This window comes from Kogia breviceps, chromosome 4 (assembly GCF_026419965.1).
Source record: "Kogia breviceps isolate mKogBre1 chromosome 4, mKogBre1 haplotype 1, whole genome shotgun sequence".
Classification (NCBI taxonomy): domain Eukaryota; kingdom Metazoa; phylum Chordata; class Mammalia; order Artiodactyla; family Physeteridae; genus Kogia; species Kogia breviceps.
Window position 1 is genome coordinate 56,670,505 of NC_081313.1, and position 16,358 is coordinate 56,686,862.

Sequence of the window (16,358 nt, forward strand, 5' to 3'; positions counted from 1 at the left end):
TGACATGTTCCACAAACCTTTGGGATCCCCCAGCCAGATACTCTCTCTGGATTATTGCTCTACTTTGTGCACAGCATGTCTGCTCATACCTAACCAGTTGTTCCAGGTTGTTTCTGCTTTCCCAGTTACACTTGAGCCTCAAGATGGACACAGAACCCTCTACCGATGCCCTGAGGCAATCTAAGAAGGAGCTGTCCCTTTAAATAAGCCTTCACTGAAAGATTGGGAGAACAGAAATACATCAAGAAGGTAGTTCACAACTATGACTCAAGATGGTTACTCTGAGGGTCACAGCCCAAACACAAGTTGACTGTCTCCTCCTAGCTCTCACAGGTTCTTTCCTGATGGGGGTAGGAGCCAGCTGCACCCCATGCACAGGAATCCTTAGACACCTCACATTCCAGAGTCCAAGTTCAATTCCCTCTTTGCCCCCAAGGAAGAAGGAAAACTTTCTCTCCTCAGTCTAAGACCCTCCTCTTTTCCACCTCAGGACGGCAGGTGCATGAACACCTGTTTCCTTCATGGTAATGCTGCCCTCATCTCAAAGACACCTAGGACAATCATGTGAGTCCTCAAACATTGCCCCAAATCAGGGTTATTCCATCTTAACTCCTGTGCAGGACACCAATGGCCTAATCCATCTACTGCTGCTTCAAGCTTGTCCCTCCCTTGGCCTTGAGGTAAAATGAAGTCCAGGCCTGCATGACCTTCCTGCTGTGGTTCCCAGAGTTTTATGGACACTTCTTGGAAAAAAATACACCAGACTGGACTTCCCTGGTGGCAGAGTGGTTAAGAATCCGCCTGCCAATGCAGGGGACACAGGTTTGAGTGTTGGCTGGGAAGATCCCACATGCCGCAGAGCAACTAAGCCCATGTGCCACAACTACTGAGACTGCATGCTGCAACTACTGAAGCTTGTGGTCCACAACAAGACAAGCCACTGCAATAAGAAGCCTGAGCACAGCAACAAAGAGTAGCCCCCGCTCACTGCAACTAGAGAAAGCCCACATGCAGCAATGAAGACCCAACGCAGCCAAAAATAAATAAATAAAATAAATAAATTTAAAAAGAAAAGAAAAAGAGAGAGAGAGGGGGAAGTGGAGAGAGAGAAAGGGAGAGGGAGGAGAAGAAAGTGAGAGACAGGGAGAAAGAGAGAGACAGAAAAAAAAATACACCTGACTCTACTGACACATCATTTTCAGGCAAAGGACACTCTAAATCCAGATATATGGGAATTTTTTTTCATTAGCTTGTTAATATACTGCATTTACTTTATCAAACAGAACATTTAATATGTTATTCTGAAGTTTTTGCATTTGGAGTTATTATGCTACTTTACAGGCTTCCTTGAGAAAAATGGGTAAGTGTTTGCCTTACAAATACATTACTAAAAGGATTCATCCAAGTGGTCCACCCTCAAACCAAGAGAAGTCTCACCTCAAAGACAAATGTTTCCCTGTCAAGTATCTCATTTCCTCAGAGTTCTGCTCTTTGCTTTTCCCTAAGTGTATGCTTCAGTTGTTTAGAATGGAAATAGCCAAGAGCATGTTTTGTTTTTTTTTTTTCAGTACGCGGGCCTCTCACTGTTGTGGACTCTCCCGTTGCGGAGCACAGGCTCCAGACGCGCAGGCTTAGCGGCCATGGCTCACGGGCCCAGCCGCTCCGCAGCATGTGGGATCTTCCCGGACTGGGGCACGAACCCGTGTCCCCTGCATCGGCAGGCGGACTCTCAACCACTGCGCCACCAGGGAAGCCCGGCAAAAGCATTTTAAAAACAATAAAGAACTGTCTTATTAAAAGGTATTTTAGAGACCTTCAAGATGGCAGAAGAGTAAGACGTGGAGATCACCTTCCTCCCGATAAGTACATCAGAAATACATCGACATGTGGAACAGCTCCTACAGAACACCTACTGAACGCTGGCAGAAGACCTCAGACCTCCCAAAAGGCAAGAAACTCCCCACGTACCTGGGTAGGGCAAAAGAAAAAAGAAAAAACAGAGACAAAAGAATAGGAACAGGACCTGCACCCATGGGAGGGAGCTGTGAAAAAGGAAAAGTTTCCACACACTAGGAAGCCCCTGTGGGCGGCATGGGGGGAAGCTTTGGAGCCACAGAGGAGAGCGCAGCAACAGGGGTGCAGAGGGCAAAGCAGAAAGATTCCTGCACAGAGGATCGGTGCTGACCAGCGCTCACCAGCCCAAGACGCTTGTCTACTCAGCCGCAGGGGCGGGCAGGGACTGGGAGTGGAGGCTCGGGCTTTGGAGGTAAGATCCAAAGGATCTTACCAGAGGACTGGGGTTGGCTGAGTGAAAACAGCCTGAAGGGGCTAGTGCGCCGCAGCTGGTGGGGAGGGAGTCCGGAAAAAGTCTGGAACTGCCTAAGATGCAAGAGACCATTGTGTCGGGGTGCGCAAGGAGAGGGGATGCAGAGCACCGCCTAAACCAGCTCTAGAGACGGGCGCGAGCCGCGGCTATCAGCGCGGACCCCGGAGCAAGGCATGAGATGCTAAGTCTGCTACTGCAGCCACCAAGAAGCCTGTGTGCAAGCACAGGTCACTATGCACACCTCCCCTCCCGGGAGCATGTGCAGCCTGCCACTGCCAGGGTCCCAAGATCCAGGGACAACTTCCCCGGGGGGGACACACGGTGCGCCTCAGGCTGGGCAACGTCACTCCGGCCTCTGCCGCTGCAGGCTCGCCCCGCATTCCGTACCCCTCCCCCCCTCTGGCCTGAGTGAGCCAGAGCTCCCGAATCAGCGGCTCCTTTAATCCCGTCCTGTCTCAGTGAAGAACAGAGGCCCTCAGGCGACCTACATGCAAGCGGGGCCAAATCCAAAGCTGAACCCCAGGAGCTGTGCGAACAAAGAAGAGAAAGGGAAATCTCTCCCAGCAGCCTCACAAGCAGCAGATTAAACCTCCACAATCAACTTCATGTACCCTGCATCTGTGGAATACCTGAATAGACAATGAATCATCCCAAATTGAGGTGGTGGACTTTGGGAACCACGATATATATATATTTTTCCCTTTTCCCTTTTTGTGAGTGTGTATGTGCATGTTTCTGTGTATAATTTTGACTCTATAGCTTTGCTTTTACCATTTGTCCTAGGGTTCTGTCTGCCCTTTTGTTTTTTTTTTTTTTTAGTATAGTTCTTAGAGCTTCTTACCATTGGTGGATTTTTTTTTTGCTTTGGTTGCTCTCTTATTTCTTTCTTTTCTTATTACTTTTAAATATTTTTATTTTTAATAATTAATTTTTATTTTAATAACTATTTTATTTATTTATTTCTCCCTTTTATTCTGAGCCATGTAGATGACAGGATCTTGGTGCTCCGGCTGCTGTCAGGCCTGTGCCTCTGAAGTGGGAGAGCCGAGTTCAGAATATACGTCCACCAGAGACCTCCCAGCTCCACGTAATATACAAGGGCAAAAATATCCCAGAGATCTCCATCTCAATGCTAAGACCCAGCTCCACTCAATGACCATCAAGCTAGGGTGCTAGAAACCCTATGCCAAACAACTAGCAAGACAGGAACACGACCTTACCCACTAGCAGAAAGGCTGCCTAAAATCATAATAAGGTCACAGACACCCACAAAACACACCACCGGATGTGGACCTGCCTACCAGAAAGACAAGGTCCAGCCTCATCCACCAGAACATAGGCACTAGACCCCTCCACCAGGAAACCTACACAACCCACTGAACCAAACTTAGCCACTGGGGGCAGACACCAAAAACAATGGGAACTACAAACCTGCAGCCTGCGAAAAGGAGACCCCCAAACACGGTAAGTTAAGCAAAATGAGAAGACAGAGAAACACACAGCAGACGAAGGAGCATGGTAAAAACCCACCAGACCAAACAAATGAAGAGGAAATAGGCAGTCTACCTGAAAAAGAATTGAGAGTAATGATACTAAAGATGATCCAAAATCTTGGAAATCGAATGGAGAAAATTCAAGAAATGTTTAACAAGGACCTAGAACTAAAGAGCAAACAAACAATGATGAACAACAAAATAAATGAAATGTAAAATTCTCTAGAAGGAATCAATAGCAGAATAACTGAGGCAGAAGAACACATAGGTGACCTGGAAGATAAAATAGTGGAAATAACTACTACAGAGCAGAATACATAAAAAAGAATGAAAAGAATTGAGGACAGTCTCAGAGACCTCTGGGAAAACATTAAATGCACCAACATTCGAATTATAGGGGTCCCAGAAGAAGAAAAGAAAAAGAAAGGAACTAAGAAAATATTTGAAGAAATTATAGTTGGAAACTTCCTTAATATGGGAAAGGAAATAGTTAAGTCCAGGAAGTGCAGAGAGTCCCATATATGATAAATCCAAGGAGAAACACACCAAGACACATATTAATCAAACTGTCAAAAATTAAGTAAAAATAAAACATATTAAAAGCAGCAAGGAAAAAACAACAAATAACATACAAGGGAATCCCCATAAGGTTAACATCTGATCTTTCAGCAGAAACTCTGCAAGCCAGAAGGGAGTGGCAGGACATATTTAAAGTGATGAAAGGGGACAACCTACAACCAAGATTACTCTACCCAGCAAGGAATTCATTCAGATTCAACAGAGAAATTAAAACCTTTACAGACAAGCAAAAGCTAAGAGAATTCAGCACCACCAAACCAGCTTTAAAACAAATGCTAAAGGAATTTCTCTAGGCAGGAAACACAAAAGAAGGAAAAGACCTAAAATAAACTCCAAACAATTAAAAAAATGGTAATAGGAACATATATTTGGATAACTACCTTAAATGTAAATGGATTAAATGATCCAACCAGAAGACATAGACTGGCTGAATAAATACAAAAACAAGACCCATATATATGCTGTCTACAAGAGACCCACTTCAGACCTAGGGACACATATAGACTGAAAGTGAGGGGATGGAAAAAGACATTCCATGCAAATGGAAAACAAAAGAAAGCTGGAGTAGCAATTCTCATATCAGACAAAATAGAGTTTAAAATAAAGACTATTATAAGAGACAAAGGAGGACACTACATAATGATCAAGGGATCGATCCAAGAAGAAGATATAACAATTGTAAATATTTATGCACCCAACATAGGAGCACCTCAATACATAAGGCAAATGCTAACAGCCATAAAAGGGGAAATTGACAGTAATACAATCATAGTAGGGGACTTTAACACCCCACTGTCACCAATGGACAGATCATCCAAAATGAAAATAAATAAGGAAACACAAGCTTTAAATGATACATTAAACAAGATGGACTTAATTGATATTTATAGGACATTCCATCCAAAAACAACAGAATACACTTTCTTCTCAAGTGCTCATGGAACATTCTCCAGGAGAGATCATATCTTGGGTCACAAATTAAGCCTTGGTAAATTTAAGAAAATTGAAATCGTATCAAGTATCTTTTCCAACAACAACGCTATGAGACTAGATATCAATTACAGGGAAAAAGTTTGTAAAAAATACAAACACATGGAGGCTAAACAATACACTACTTAATAACTGAGATATCACTGAAGAAATCAAAGAGGAAATCAAAAAATACCTAGAAACAAATGACAATAAAAACGCAATGACCTAAAACCTATGGGATGCAGCAAAAGCAGTTCTAAGAGGGAAGTTTATAGCAATACAATCCTACCTTAAGAAACAGGAAACAGGAAAACAGGATGGCGAGGAACCAAGATGGCGGAGTAGAAAGACGTGCTCTCACTCCGTCTTGCGAGAACACCAGAATCACAACTAGCTGCTGGACAATCATCGACAGGAAGACACTGGAACTCACCAAAAAAGATACCCCACATCCGAAGACAAAGGAGAAGACACAATGAGATAGTACAAGGAGTGCAATCACAGTAAATTCAAATCCCATAACTGGTGGGTGGGTGACTCACAGACTGGCGCAAACACTTACACCACAGAAGTCCACCCACTGGAGTGAAGGTTCTGAGCCCCACGTCAGGCTTCCCAACCTGGGGGTCTGGCAATGGGAGGAGGAATTCCTAGAGAATCAGACTTTGAAGCCCAGTGGGAATTGATTGCAGGACTTCGACAGGACTGGGGGAAAGAGAGACTCCACTCTTGGAGGGCACACACAAAGTAGTGTGCGCATCAGGACCCAGGGGAAGGAGCAGTGACCACAGGGGAGACTGAACCAGACCTACCTGCTAGTGTTGGAGGGTCTCCTGCAGAGGCAGGGGGTGGCTCTGTTTCACCGTGAGGACAAGGACACTGGCAGCAGAAGTTCTGGGAAGTACTCCTTAGTGTGAGCCCTCTCAGAGTCTGTCATTAGCCTCAACAAAGAGCCCAGGTAGGCTCCAGTGTTGGGTTGCCTCAGGCCAAGCAACCAACAGGGAGGGAACCCAGCCCCACACGTCAACAGTCAAGTGGATTAAAGTTTTACTGAGCTCTGCCCACCAGAGCAACAGTCAGCTCTACCCACCACCAGTCCCTCCCATTAAGCCTCTTAGATAGCCTCATCCACCAGAGGGCAAACAGCAGAAACAAGAAGAACTACAATCCTGAAGCCTGTGGAACAAAAACCACATTCACAGAAAGATAGACAAGATGAAAAGGCAGAGGGCTATATACCAGATGAAGGAACAAGATAAGCCATGGCCACTGAGCCTGCGCATCCGGAACCTGTGCTCCACAATGGGAGAGTCCACAACAGTGAGAGGCCTGTGTACCACACACACACACACAAAAAAAGAATGTTACAAGACACAAGGAAGGACACTACATAATGATCAAGGGATCAATCCAAGAAGAAGATATAACAATTATATATATATATGCACCCAACATAGGAGCACCTCAATACCTAAGGCAACTGCTAACATCTATAAAAGAGGAAATCGACAGTAACACAATAATAGTGGGGGACTTTAACACCTCACTTACACCCACGGACAGATCATCCAAAATAAAAATAAATAAGGAAACAGAAGCTTTAAATGACACAATAGACCAGATAGATTTAATTGATATTTATAGGACATTCCATCCAAAAACAGCAAATTACACTTTCTTCTCCAGTGCGCACGGAACATTCCCCAGGATAGATCACATCCTGGATCACAAATCAAGCCTCAGTAAATTTAAGAAAATTGAAATCATAGCAAGCATCTTGTCTGACCACAACGCTATGAGATTAGAAATGAATTACAGGGAAAAAAACGTAAAAAACACAAACACATGGAGGCTAAACAATACGTTAGTAAATAACCAAGAGATCACTGAAGAAATCAAAGAGGAAATCAAAAAATACCTAGAGACAAATGACAATGAAAACACGACAATCCAAAACCTATGGGATGCGGCAAAAACAGTCCTAAGAGGGAAGTTTAAGCCTTTACAAGACTACCTCAAGAAACAAGAAAACTCTCAAGTAAACAATCTAACCATACACCTAAAGGAACTAGAGAAAGAAGAACAAACAAGACCCAAAGTTAGCAGAAGGAAAAGAAATCATAAAGATCAGAGCAGAAATAAATGAAATAGAAACAAAGAAAACAGTAGCAAAGATCAATAAAACTAAAAGCTGGTTCTTTGAGAAGATGAACAAAATTGACAAACCATTAGCCAGACTCATCAAGAAAAAGAGAGAGAGGACTCAAATCAATAAAATTAGAAATGAAAAAGAAGTTACAACAGACACCGCAGAAATACAAAGCATCCTAAGAGACTACCACAAGCAACTGTATGCCAATAAAATGGACAGCCTGGAAGAAATGGACAAATTCTTAGAAAGTAAAAACCTTCCAAGACTGAACCAGGAAGAAACAGAAAATATGAACAGACCAATCACAAGTTATGAAATTGAAACTGTGATTAAAAATCTTCCAATAAACAAAAGTCCAGGACCACATGGCTTCACAGGTGAGTTCTATCAAACACTTAGAGAAGAGTTAACACCCATCCTTCTCAAAGTCTTCCAAAACATTGCAGAGGAAGGAACACTCCCAAACTCATTCTATGAGGCCAACATCAGCCTGATACCAAAACCAGACAAAGATACTACAAAAAAAGAAAATTACAGACCAATATCACGCATGAATATAGATGCAAAAATCCTCAACAAAATACTAGCAAACAGAATCCAACAACACATTAAAAGGACCATATGCCACAATCAAGTGGGATTTTCCCCAGGGATGCAAGGATTCTTCAATATATGCAAATCAATCAATGTGATACACCATATTAACAAATTGAAGAATAAAAACCATATGATCATCTCAATAGATGCAGAAAAAGCTTGTGACAAAATTCAACACCGATTTATTATAAAAATTCTCCAGAAAGTGGGCATAGAGGGAACCTACCTCAACATAATAAGGCCATATACGACAAACACACAGCAAACATCATTCTCAATGGTGAAAAACTGAAAGCATTTCCTCTAAGATCAGGAACAAGACAAGGATGTCCACTCTCACCACTATTATTCAACATAGTTTTGGAAGTCCTAGCCATGGCAATCAGAGAAGAAAAAGAAATAAAAGGAATACAAATCGGAAAAGAAGAAGTAAAACCGTCACTGTTTGCAGATGACATGATACTATACATAGATCCTAAAAATGCCACCAGAAAACTACTAGAGCTAATCAATGAATTTGATAAAGTAGCAGGATACAAAATTCATGCACAGAAATCTCTTGCATTCCTATAAATTGATGATGAAAAATCTGAAAGAGGGGCTTCCCTGGTGGCACAGTGGTTGAGAATCCGCCTGCCAATGCAGGGGACATGGGTTCATGCCCCAGTCTGGGAAGATCCTACATGCCGCGGAGCGGCTGGGCCCGTGAGCCATGGCTGCTGAGCCTGCGTGACCAAAGCCTGTGCTCCGCAACAGGAGAGGCCACAAAAGTGAGAGGCCCATGTACCACAAAAGAAAAAAAAAATCTGAAAGAGAAATTATGGAAACACTCCCATTTACCATTGCAACACAAAGAATAAAATACCTAGGAATAAACCTACCTAGGGAAACAAAAGAACTGTATGCAGAAAACTGTAAGACACTGATGAAAGAAATTAAAGATGATACAAACAGATGGAGAGATATACCATATTCTTGGATTGGAAGAATCAATATAGTGAAAATGACTCTACTACCCAAAGCAATCTACAGATTCAATGCAATCCCTATCAAATTACCAATGGCACTTTTTACAGAACTACAACAAATCATCTTAAAATTTGTATGGAGACACAAAAGACCCCGAATAGCCAAAGCAGTCTTGAGGGAAAAAAATGGAGCTGGAGGAATCAGACTGCCTGACTTCAGACTATACTACAAAGCTACAGTAATCAAGACAATATGGTACTAGCACAAAAACAGAAACATAGATCAATGGAACAAGATAGAAAGCCCAGAGATAAACCCATGCACCTATGGTCAACTAATCTATGACAAAGGAGGCAAAGATATATAATGGAGAAAAGACAGTCTCTTCGATAAGTGATGCTAGGAAAACTGGACAGCTACATGTAAAAGAATGAAATTAGAACACTCCCTAACACCATACACAAAAATAAACTCAAAATGGATTTGAGACCTAAATGTAACACTGGACACTATAAAACTCTTACAGGAAAACATAGGAAGAACACTCTGACATAAATCACAGCATGATCTTTTTTGATCCACCTTCTAGAGTAATGGAAATAAAAACAAAAAATAAAAAATAAACAAATGGGACCTAATGAAGCTTCAAAGCTTTGGCACAGCAAAGGAAACCATAAACAAGATGAAGAGACAACCCTCAGAATGTGAGAAAATATTTGCAAACAAATCAACGGACAAAGGATTAATCTCCAAAATATATAAACAGCTCATGCAGCTCAATATTAAAAAAACAAACAACCCAATCCAAAAATGGGCAGAAGACCTAAATAGACATTTCTCCAAAGAAGACATACAGATGGCCAAGAAGCACATGAAAAGCTGCTCAACATCACTAATTATTAGAGAAATGCAAATCAAAACTACAATGAGGTATCACCTCACACCAGTTAGAAGAGGCATCATCAGAAAATCGACAAACAACCAATGCTGGAGAGGGTGTGGAGAAAAGGGAACCCTCTTGCACTGTTGGTGGGAATGTAAATTGATACAGCCACTATGGAGAACAGTATGGAGGTTCCTTAAAAACCTAAAAATAGAATTACCATATGACCCAGCAATCCCACTACTGGGCATATACCCTGAGAAAACCATAACTCAAAAAGACACATGTACCCCAATGGTCCCTGCAGCACTATTTACAATAGCCAGGTCATGGAAGCAACCTAAATGCCCATTGACAGACAAATAGATAAAGAAGTTGTGGTACATATATACAATGGAATATTACTCAGCCATAAAAAGGAACAAAACTGAGTCATTTGTTGAGATGTGGATGGATCTAGAGATTGTCATACAGAGTGACGTAAGTCAGAAAGAGGAAAACAAATATCGTACATTAATGCATGTATGTGGAACCTAGAAAAATGGTAACAGATAAACCAGTTTGCAGGGCAGAAGTTGAGACACAGATGTAGACAACAAACGTATGGACACCGAGGGGGGAAAACCGCAGTGGGGTGGGGATGGTGGTGTGCTGAATTGGGCAATTGAGATTGACATGTATACACTGATGTGTATAAAACTGATGACTAATATGAACCTGCAGTATAAAAAAACAAACCAACCAACCAAAAAAAAACAACTAATACTAAACTTTCTTTGGGTTATCTGTATGGAAATATGTTAATATAAATGTTTCAGACATTACATGAAGTTTCTAAAAATCTTATATGTTCTGGTATAATGTTATAAGTCATAATTCTAGTTATTACTTTAAAATGTATATCTCAGAAATAACTAAATTTCCTTGTCAATTGCATTATTATGAACTTTCATCAAATCTTTAACTGTGGTGATTTTTAGGTCTTTTGTCATTTACAGACAGTTCTGGGTGTACTCTGATGCTTTTGCAAATATGTTCCTATAAAAGGGTTTCATCCTCAAGGAATTCATGGAAAAGACTCTGTGACAAGTACTGGTTTCTGGTAACTGACTATACTGCTGAACTGAATGAATAAGCATTTTCAGAACTCTAATGGAGAACTGATGAATTCATAAAAGGGCTAACAAAAGATCAAGATAAAAAAATTAATTACATGGGACTGAGTGAACTGATGAGGATGATTATAATTTTTGTGGCTTTCTGTTTGAATTTTTTTTTTTAATCCCACAAGGACTCAGAGGCAAAAAATATACAAATCAATTTTCACTGCAAAGTAAAAGAGCTGTTACAGTGGAGGAATACTGAACTGAATGTCAATATTATGACATAGTATGAGTGTGTTTCGTGTTTGGTAATTGCAATCATTGTTGCTTTTTTTGTGGTCATGCATTTACAATGCTTGTTGTCAGTTTATTTATCTCTTATAAAAATAAAATACAGTGTGTGTGTGTGTGTGTGTGTGTGTGTGCATGAAAAAAAAAAGAAAAGAAACAGGAAACATCTCAAATAAAGAACCTAACCTTACACCTAAAGCAATTTAAGAAAGAAGAACAAAAAAACCCCAAAGTTAGGAGAAGGAAAGAAATCATAAATATCAGAGCAGAAATAAATGAAAAAGAAATGAAGGAAACAATAGCAAAGATCAATAAAACTAAATGCTGGTTCTTTGAGAAGATAAACAAAATTGATAATCCATTAGCCAGACTCATCAAGAAAAAAAGGGAGAAGACTCAAATCAATAGAATTAGAAATGAAAAAGGAGAAGTAACAATGGATACTGCAGAAACACAAAGGATAATGAGAGATTACTACAAGGAACTATATGCCAATAAAATGGACAACTTGGAAGAAATGGACAAATTCTTAGAAAAGCACAACCTTCCGAGACTGAACCAGGAAGAAACACAAAATATAAACAGACCAATCACAAGCATTGAAATTGAGACTGTGCTTAAAAATCTTCCAACAAACCCTCTTGCACTGTTGGTGGAAGTGTAAATTGATACAGCCACTATGGAGAACAGTATGGAGGTTCCTTAAAAAACTAAAAATAGAACTACCATACGACCTAGTAATCCCACTACTGGACATATACCATGAGAAAACCATAATTCAAAAAGAGTCGTGTACCACAATGTTCATTGCAGCCCTATTTACAATAGCCAGGACATGGAAGAAACCTAAGTGTCCATCGACAGATGAGTGGATAAAGAAGATGTGGCACATATATACAATGGAATAGTACTCAGCCATAAAAAGAAATGAAATTGAGTTATTTGTAGTGAGATGGATGGACGTAGACTCCAGAATCCAGAGTGAAGTAAGTCAGAAAGAGAAAAACAAATACCGTATGCTAACACATACATATGGAATTTTTAAAAAAATGTTATGAAGAACCTAGGGGCAAGTTGGGAATAAAGACGCAGACCTATTAGAGAATGGATTTGAGGACATGGGGAAGGGGAAGGGTTAGCTGGGACAAAGTGAGAGAGTGGCATGGACATATATACACTACCAAATGGAAAATAGATAGCTAGTGGGAAGGAGCTGCATAGCACAGGGAGATCAGCTCGGTGCTTTGTGACCACCTAGAGGGGTGGGATAGGGAGGGTGGGAGGGAGGGAGACGCAAGAGGGAAGAGATATGGGAATATATGTACATGTATAGCTGATTTACTTTGTTATAAAGCAGAAACTAACACATCATTGTAAAGCAATTATACTCCAATAAACATGTTTTTAAAAAAAGACCCAAGAACGGAGACCCAATGCAGCCAAAAATAAATAAGTTCATTTTTTTTAAAAAAAGGTATTTTAGCATTCTATTACTATTGAACACAGTAATGCCCCTTGGCCAGAAACTCTTTCAGGGATGTTAGAAGTATAAGCTAAAGACCCTATCTAAAAACCAAGAGAACCACTTTTTGGATAGTCAAGAACCATTTGGCATTCAAATGTGTACCCCAAATGATTTTTATTTATAGTACTCAAGCATTAATTTAAAGTTCAGTGGCTCTTACATTCATAGTATCATAATACTCAGGGTAGAATTCAAACCATCTTCAATCATCTATTCACCAACCTCTCTCCTCTGTTTTAGACAAGCAATATTAAACAAGTTTAGACTTTCCTATCAATATATCAAGTTTTTTCTTTCCTCTGCAATAGGAAATTTAAAAAAATATTTTTGTTACTATTAAATGTTACTATTTAACTGAAATTTTCAAAGATAATATTTTGCTAGCTACTTCAATGGACTGTTGGAAAAATCATCTGAGATAATAGGGTAATGAACAGAACAACTTTTAGGAAACTGTATAAAAATTATTAACATTATTGCCTTGTTAAGGTGGTAGAAGGGTAGATAATTGTACAAATGGCATTTAATACATGACCTGGGAGAGCGAAAGGAAGAGGAATTAACGTGTATTGAGAACAACTTTGCAATCAGTATTTCTTAATCCTTACAACCAATGTATGAATTAGATATTTCTATTTTACAATACTAAAGTAAACTGAAGATAACAGAGGTTAAGTGACTTGTTTTACAGCCACAAAACTAATTAAGAGCCTGAGTGGGACTTAGACACAAAAGAGAGGGCTCAGGAAGCATAAGCAGAAAAGTAGCAAGATCAGGACTGTCCAACCTACGTCCCACTGTTGCCTGTCTAGCTTCACCTGGTTCTCTCCTAAGTGAAGAAATGTGAGGGCCTTCCTTCCCCAGCCCTTCCAGTTCAGCCTCAGCCCCTGAGACCACCCAAGCAGTCCGACCCTGGCCATTCAACAGTGAGAGTAAGAGCTGGCACATGGAATTTGTATGCTGTTGCAGGTCAAGTGTCTGGTGAACCTGCTCTCAGGCCCTGAGGATCCACAGACCCACTGAGCTATAGTATATAATATATATATTCTGCTTCTACCATTCTGACCGGGTGATAAAACTGAGGTTCTAACTGGGCTTTCCCATCGGACTTAGGGCGGCATGAGTCTTTGCCTCACTGTGAAGGTCCTATAAGGGTTTGCCATAAATGAAAAGTGCCCAAACTGAAAACAGGCCACATGCTGCAAATACCCAAGAGTGTCACAATTTAAGAAGGCATAGCTTGACTAGAGAGTCACAGATTAAGAACCTTTAAGTACCTAATCCTTTAAAGGTACATATTGAAATTTTTGCAGATAAAATTATATGATGTCTGGGATTTGTTTAAAAATAATCTAGAACTGAGGAAAGTGGGTGGAGGTACAGATAAAACTCAGTCATGAAATTATTGAAGCTGGGTAATGGGTACATAAGAAGGGGCTCATTATACTATTCTCTCTAGTTTTGTATATATTTGAAATTTTACATAACAAAAAGTTTTTTAATATACCACTGTGAAAAGTACTACAACATATTTCACACCTAAGATGAATGAATCAGATGAATGAATCTTGTAGAATCTTCAAGATGGCATATGTGCATGTAAATAAACTCCCATTCCTTCAAAGTGGTCAAATATTTCAATATAAAGAACACCATAACCTGGAGGAAGTAAAAATTTAGGTCAACACAAAGTTACTTACCTCTACTTTTCATCCAAAAATGCATCTTTGGATAGATTTGGATCCAAACACACCAATCTTCATGCATCATTACTTCTGGAAGATTCTTAGTCACCTATAATATTAATTATGTCATTAGAACATATTGAAAACAATCGTGCTCATTCCCATGGATTCCCTAGCATTGCTAAGGTTTTCCATTGGCACCTGTAGCCCTGTGTCTGGACCGCAGACATTTTAGACTTACTGGTGCTAGTGAGTAATTTTGTAATGACATGCATCCCAGGCTCCTTTTCTGCAGCATTTTGGCTTAACTTTTCAAGGCCTTTGGTGCACAAAAGTACTAAATTTTCCTGAACAAAGCTGCCAGGCCAGGACCTAGGCCCAAGCTGGCAGCAGCAATGGCAGCTGCAGTGATGGCAGTTGCAGCGATGGCAGTTGCAGCGATGGCAACTGCAGTGCAAAAGCAGCGGCCATGGCAGCAGTGGCCAGAGCCATGTGAGAAAGGAAGGTTTCTGCACACAGGCACTGCTGGGACCCATGGTGGGAGGCTCTTGCCCATCAGTCCCTAGAGCCTGACTGTGGCATCTGCACAAATACTAACTCTGGCCTGAGGATGGGACAGGAACCGCCGGCACACAGGCAGTAAACTCTGTCAGTAAATTATTACAAAATAAAACTGTACACATGAATACTGCAAGAAAGCATGTCAGGGAGTCATTATAATCTTTTTTCTTTTCACATCTTTATTGGAGTGTAAATGCCCAACAACGTGCTGGCCTCTGCTGCACAACAAAGTGAATCAGCCATAAGTACACACATATCCCTACATCCCCTACCCCCCACCCCACCCCTCCAGGTCATCACAAAGCACCGAGCTGATCTCCCTGTGCTATGCAGCAGCTTCCCGCTAGCCGTCCATTTTACATTTGGTAGTGTATGCATGTCAGTGCTACTCTCTCACTTCACCCCAGCTTCCCCTTCCCCGCCTGCACCCTCAAGTCCATTCTCTACATCTGGGTCTCTATTCCTGCCCTGCCACTAGGTTCATCTGTATGCTTTTTTAGATTCCATATATATGTGTTAGCATATGGTATTTGTTTTTCTCTTTCTGACTTACTTCACTCTGTATGACAGACTCCAGGCCCATCCACCTCACTACAAATAACTCAATTTCATTCCTTTTTATGGCTAAGTAATATTCTATTGTATATATGTGCCATATCTTCTTTATCCACTCCTCTGTTGATGGACATTTAGATTGCTTCCATGTCCTGGCTATTGTAAATAGAGCTGCAATGAACATTGGGGTGCATGTGTTTTTGAATTATGGTTTTTCTCAGGGTGTATGCCCAATAGTGGGATAGCTGGGTCGTAGAGTAGTTCTAGTTTTAGTTTTTTAAGGAACCTCCATACTGCTCTGCATAGTGGCTGTATCAATTTACATTCCCACCAACAGTGCAGGAGGGTTCCCTTTTGAATCTCAGGTTTTGAAAACTGCTTCAATATTGCAAAGCACATATCCACAGACTTTTTTTTTCCTCTTGATGTGGACCATTTTTTTTAAGTCTATATTGAATTTGTTACAATATTGCTTCTGTTTCTTTATGCTTGGTTTTTTGGACTCAAGGCATGTGGGATCTTAGCTCCCCCACCAGGAATGGAAACCGCACCCCCTGCACTGGAAGGTGATGTCTTAACTAATGGACCGCCAGGGAAGTCCCCATATCCACAGACTAAGAAATAGAAAATAAATTTAAAGATCAGGGCATTGACAGGAAGATACACT

At 40.7% G+C, this 16,358-nt stretch overlaps 1 protein-coding gene across 7 annotated transcripts in view; it reads right to left on the reverse strand.

Moving 5' to 3' along the window:
• The window catches only part of ZNF366 (zinc finger protein 366), a 404,084-nt gene that overhangs the window by 349,900 nt on the left and 37,826 nt on the right, over positions 1-16,358 (reverse strand). For all 7 annotated transcript variants that reach the window (XM_067031125.1, XM_067031121.1, XM_067031124.1 and 4 more), the window contains exon 4: positions 14,591-14,684. The gene's annotated coding sequence lies outside the window, so the exon portion shown is untranslated. The remainder of the gene's footprint in view (positions 1-14,590; positions 14,685-16,358) is intronic.